Raw genomic sequence first — 6,449 nt, forward strand, 5'->3', positions numbered from 1 at the left:
GTTCTCAGCTCCTTTATTGGGTGCCGTCAGAATTTAAATTTTATATTACCGTATTTTTCGCTCCATAGGGTGCACCTGACCATAGGGCCCACCTAGTTTTCAGAGGGGGAAATCAAGGAAAAAAATATGACCCCCCCCCCCAGCTCTGCGAGCAGTGGACAGGCTGCTGGCAGCCTGTGTGCTTCTCCCAGACCTTCTTCCTTCTTTTGCGGGAGGTGGGGGAATTCCCCCACCTCCCGCAAAAGCCCACAGTTTGGGGAGAAGCGGACAGAAGCGCGTAGCCTGCGCGCTTCTCCCAGACCTTCTCCCTGCTTTTGAGAGAGGTGGGGGAATTCCCCCATCTCCCGCAAAAGTCCACCCTTTAAGGAGTGCACGGCTCCTGTGCGCTTTTCTACGAGGAGGGAGAAGGAACTGATGCAGCCAGTCAGTCCCTTGTCCCTCCTCGGGGAAAAGCCCCCAAGAGTGGCCCCGCAAAAGCGGTGTGCTCTTTAAGGGGGCTGCATGGCTTCTGCTGGCTTTTCTACAAGGTGGGGGAATTCCCCCACCTCTCGCAAAACTGGCAGAAGCTGCATGCTCTTTAAAGGGTGTGTGGCTCCTGTGGGCTTTTCTACGAGGAGGGAGAAGGGACTGATGTGGCCAGTCAGTCCCTTGTCCCTTCTCGGGAAAAAGCCCCAAGAGCGCACAGAGCTTGTGTGTGGCTCTTGGGGGCTTTTCCCGCCTGCCTCTCCCCTGCATTCACTCCATAGGACGCACACACATTCCCCCTTGCTTTTTAGGAGGAAAAAAGTGCGTCCTATAGAACGAAAAATACGGTAACTGTATAGAAGAAAAAATATGAAAAGTGCCTGTTGACAACTAATGAGATTGTGGTGAAATAATTCAGACAATTTCAACAGTGAGCTTTGAATTACATCATTTTCTCTATTTCTTTATGCCAAAGTGTTGCCTGCAGCACAAACACGTAGCCTATAAATCTCTCCAAGTAAGCCTCTATGTGCATCGGTTCTCTTTCTAGAATGATGAAGGCACTCCTGAGCACATGCCTCCTCTTGGCCCTGCTTTCTCCAGGTAGGTAGGGACCAGCAGGATGGGGAACTTTTACAGAAATAATATTTAGAGGACAGAGGATTCCGGAGAGCTGAATTTAAGAGAGCTAGTGTGTTGTAGACATTAGAGGGTCAGACAAGGATCCAGGAGACCAGGGTTCAAATCCCCACTCAGCCACAAAGCTCACTGGGAACTCCTGGACCAGTCACTATACCTCAGGTTAACTTACCTCACAGGGTTCTTGTGAGGATAAAATGGGGAGCAGAGAACCATGTACAAAGCCTTGAGCTGCTTGGAGGCAAGTGCAGAAAACAAATAAATCAAAAAAACTAGAAGCCAAAAGTAACTAAAATGGATAGAATTTTAAAATGATATTTGAAATATGCTAGTAACTGAAGGTACTATGGTTAATTGCCACTGGTAGCCTAATTCAGCATCATGTGCCTAAACCTTTTGTGAGGCCATTCAAGTTGATAGCTTTGTCAGTCTTATGAGAGAGGGATCAAAATGTTTCTATTTCCACTTTGTCCATGTCATGCAGAACAGTATGTGCTTCCAGGAAGTCCCCTCTTTCTCCCCTCTTAACTGTCCTAACCCCCCCCCAAAAAAACCCCAAGAACATCGTCAACATTTTTCATACTGCAAAGATTATATAATGGTTATGCAATCCTAGACCAAGTTGAACGGAAGTTTGTCTTTTACCGTTTTTCCTTTTTTTTTCTCTTTTCCTTCTTTTTTTCTTTTCTTTTTTTGAATGCGTTTTTTTTTCTTTGTAATCTCTTTTTCTTTTGTTATTTTCTACTTTTTAATTGTATGTATATGTATATATGTATCTGATGTATGATGTGTAATGTGAATCTTTTTTCTAATAAAATATATTTAAAAAAAAAAAAAAAACATTTTTCATAGGTGAGTTGCCCTAGCATAGCTAGTAGAACCCTTAAAGACCAAGTATCTTAACCTGGATCTAACCCTGTTCATTTAACTCTGCTTAAAACTGGTTGAAATGCAAAATCTGCTCCCCAACAGGTCTAGTAAGTGATGGTACAGAGTATTCCTGCAGAGGGTACCCAGTTTCCACAATGCTTTTTTTTCATGCCTAAATGATGGGATAAGCCTTCCTCCTGCTCTTCTGGCCGTTGCTCCTTTATCTAAGCTCATGTTTAAGATAGTAATTGAACAGTGGGGGGGGGGGAGGCATTGAAGTGATAGAGTGGATGGGAGGAAAAATGGGCCATTGGACAGGGAGGGTTTACCTCTTGGAAATAATTAAACCAGTGTTCTGGCCAATGGCTTTTACTCATTTCATTTTATTGAAAGATCTTGTTAACTTGAACCCCATTTCATTTAAAAGATTTAATTCTCTCTCACCTCCTTCTCTGTGTCAAATGAAGGAAACCACAAAACCAAATAATAATAATGTTAATGACAATAACAATCCATGAACTAATCTTTTGCTCCTGTCCTCAGCATTGCCTCTGAAGTGCAGAGAGGCATTTAACAGGACTGGACTGACATATGATCGCTATTTAAGAACATATTGTAAATTTGATCAAGATTCCTGTGTTGCCAGTGTTCTGCGTACAAATCTAGGTAAGATTTTGTCTTTTGTTTTTGGAATTACTAAATTAGTGGTAAGGAAGCTGTGGCACATAAGCTGTAGATGAATGAGAACTCCCATCTACCTCATCTATCCTGGCCACCAGTCAGAGATGATGGGAGATGAAGTCCAGCAGCATCTGGAGGATCACAGCTTCCCAATCCTGCAGTAAGGAATCACTGACATTTGAAAATGGGGAATTTAAAATCACCTGATCACAAGCATCAGATTTCCATCTTGATGTACATATTCACCCACCCCTTCTTCCCTAGAGTGTGCGGTTGCCATTTTGTGGTTCGCCTCAAGTGCCAAAATACCTTGGGGCTATTCTGGGTGGGATGGTGGCGCTCACTTGACCATCTGTTCCTACATCATTGCTACATACTTGGAGGGAGAGGGGAAATGGGACAGTGAGGTTGGTGCAGTTGAAGTGCACTGCCAAGTCTTCTTCCTTGGCGATCACTTGTAGCTGAGTAAGTCTGTCTTCCATAAACACGGTTTTAACAATGAGTCCGTAAGTGACTGTGGAGGCCAATTCTGGATCCACATGTCCTTCCACAGTGGGGGCATTGGTTTCCAGACAGGAGTTGATCAAGGTGTGGATTTGCCAAGCGTGCCTTCCTCCTAGCATGTTTTCCATTGCATCCTGAGTTCAAGTGTCTTCAAAGCCTATGACACCTTTGTTAAAGGCTGTTCTCCAACTGGAGTGCTTGCAGGCCAGTGTTTCCCAGTTGTCAGTGTTGATGCTACATTTTTTTTTTATTTGCCTTGAGACAGTCTTTAAACCTCTGCCAAGTATCTTGGGTTGGGCAACAGAAGTTCAGGGAAGTATTTTCCCGCCCTGTAAATGGTTATGATCGACTAGCAGAGAGAATGCAGTGTATGGCACATGTATTGTCAGAAGTATAGAAGAAGCCATGATTCTTCATGCTGCAGATTGGACCTGAAATGAAGTTCTACATTCATTGCAAATTTAATGCCTTTTACTGAGCGCCGCAACCCCAGAGTCGGTCACGACTGGACCTAATGGTCAGGGGTCCCTTTACCTTTACCTTTTATGATTGTAATAAAGCTTTGAAAGCTTTGGTTGTATTTTACAAACTACGGTTCCAATCAAAATTATTCACGCCCCATTGCAAATTGGGTTTATTATCAAATTTTACAGACTTCTAGCTGTTTGCATTGACAAAATCAAACAAAAGCCATTGAAATAGCTCTGCAAAATTGCTGCTTCAAGTGCTTTCCCCAAATTCAGCTGAAAATGCATCTTATTCTGCCAAGAACAAGAACATTATTGATCGGTTGAACATTATTTCGGTTGAAAGACCCACAAAATCATTTTCAAAAGCAAAATAAAAAAGAAATACAGGGAAGATTAAAAAGTGGTCACATTGTTTTATCCACAGTATGTAGGTTTCTGTTTTGTATTACTTCTGAGAGGAATGTTACAGATAGGTAGCCGTGTTGGTCTGCCATAGTCAAAACAAAACAAAATTATTTCCAGTAGCACCATAAAGACCAACTAAGTTAGTTCTTGGTATGAGCTTTCGTGTGCATGCACACTTCTTCAGATACACAGAGGAACTGAGAGGAACTTAGGCTAGGCCAGGGTAGTATCATCTGAGTTATATTGGCTTCTCTACTCTCACTATTATTCAACCCATCCTTGGCAAGCATCTTTTAAATGCCTGCAGAAAAATTTGTATTCCACCAGGCTCATACAAGCCATTCAGAATACATCTTTCCATTGATTAATTGATATCTGTTTCTTTACTTTTAATACAGTTTTTATTGTATGCTTTATGTATTATGAGCGGAATCATTTTGATATTTTTCTTTCAATGATATATAGGTGTATGTATATATAAATTAATAAAGCCCATCACCTTAGATTGCAGAATTTAATAATATTTTGCATGTTGTTTGTTTGAAAAGATTCTCATTCAGACATTACAGAAAATTGGAACCATTACAATGAATGTGCTTTAGGAGCAATCAACCTCCATATCTAAATATTTCTTTCAAATTCTTTTCATAGTGAAATTCCAAGAGCAACTTATGAATAGATGCTCGCCATCCATAAGCTGTTCCTCAGGCAATTACAGCTTCACTGCAGGGGATGGTAAATTCTTTCAGATGAAGAAGCACTGCTGCAAGACTGAACTGTGTAACAATGCAACTCTCAGCCGTACGTTTCTGCATCAATTTAGAATCATTAACACGTTAGGGTTTTTCACTGAATTTGGCCATGGCCTGGATCCTTAGTCAATCAGCAGTACTTAGAGAATCTGTGCCTCATTCAAATGGGGTGAGACAGCCCCAGGTGGCTACAGGTTGGGTTGAGCAGCTCAGGACTATTAGGGGCTCTTAAGGGATGGAGAGTCAGGCAGGATGGGGAGGCAGTCATGAGGAGAAACTGTGAAAAAGAGGGACCTAGCTAGAGACACGGGTGGCACTGTGGGTTAAACCACAGAGCCTAGGGTTTGCCAATCAGAAGTTCGACGGTTCAAATCCTGGCAATGGGATGAGCTCCCGTTGCTCGGTCCCTGCTCCTGCCAATCTAGCAGTTCAAAAGCACGAAGTGCAAGTAGATAGATAGGTACTGCTCCGACGGGAAGGTAAATAGCATTTCTGTGCGCTGATCTGGTTGGCCAGAAGTGGCTTAGTCATGCTGCCAGATGACGCGGAGGCTGGTTGCAGACAAACGCCGGCTCCCTCGGCCAATAAATTGAGATGAACACCGCAACCCCAGAGTCGTCTGCAACTGGACCTAATAGTCAGGGGTCCCTTTACCTTTTACTTGGCAGCTACGTCTGCCAGAGAAGGGATAGATTGCCTTTCCAAACAGGCCTCTCCTTCTTTCTGTCCCTCAAAGGAGCACCATGCAAGATCAGACCATCCTACTGATAGGTGGGAGGATCTGATCCTGCACAGTGCCAGTGCCCTTGTCCCAGCCATGTTTTTACTGTATGTTAAAATATGGTTACACATCGCCACTATAGCCAAGTGATGTGAGATTCCATGGATACCAGGGATGCTGTAACCCAGGCTCTGTGTTTCCTGTGGAAACCATAATGCACCGTGGTGTCTTTATGATATATGGTTATGCATAAATATATACAACCTGAGGCCTACAATGAAGACATCCACCAGAATATGTCCTGTCCCTCTCATAGGCACAGCAGCATCCTTGCCTTGGGAGTTTGTCTTTTCCTGGGAATGGTCACATTCCTCATATTCTAATAAAACCTAATCCTGGTTTTATTACTACACAGGGAGCAGCTTCCATTCCTTTGTTGTGCTGCTGTGCTAATCTGCTATTTTAATGACCCACTTCCCTAACAGTTGCCTCAGAGGTAGATTACTTCTGACATGAGTCATGTTGATTTTCTAAGGTTTAGAAGTGTCTACAGAAGTGTCAGTTATGTCAGTTGAGGAACTTTGCCTACATTAAGTAACCAAGTGGATAAGTAAAATAATAAAAATAAAAATCGGGGATAAGAATACAATCTTCAAGATGCCTTTATAACATTCCCTATGCATAATTAGCCATGAATGATATTTCATGCAATATAATTGGATACCTAGGTGCATGAACAGCTCATAAACAGGTTATGGTCCCTTTAAGATAACATTCAATTTGATGGTGCAAATTAGATGGTTACAGCCCAGCTATCTTATCCAGGTGTCCTCCTAAATGACCCTTGAACTGTTTCTGGACAATCTTTTAATTGACAAAATAAGTACTGACTAAGCTGGCAGTTATTCTTAATTATTATTATTTATTGAATTTATATACTGC

The 6,449-nt window shown here is 42.4% G+C and overlaps 1 long non-coding RNA gene across 1 annotated transcript in view; it reads left to right on the forward strand.

Moving 5' to 3' along the window:
• Nucleotides 1-4,802, forward strand: part of LOC309376270 — a 56,849-nt gene extending 52,047 nt beyond the window's left edge. The window contains exons 2-3 of the long non-coding RNA XR_014171138.1: nt 2,518-2,640; nt 4,686-4,802. This is a non-coding gene — a long non-coding RNA (uncharacterized lncRNA). The remainder of the gene's footprint in view (nt 1-2,517; nt 2,641-4,685) is intronic.
• The last annotated feature ends 1,647 nt before the right edge of the window (nt 4,803-6,449 follow it).

The sequence above is a fragment of the Podarcis melisellensis genome (assembly GCF_964234715.1).
Source record: "Podarcis melisellensis genome assembly, chromosome: 8".
NCBI lineage: Eukaryota > Metazoa > Chordata > Lepidosauria > Squamata > Lacertidae > Podarcis > Podarcis melisellensis.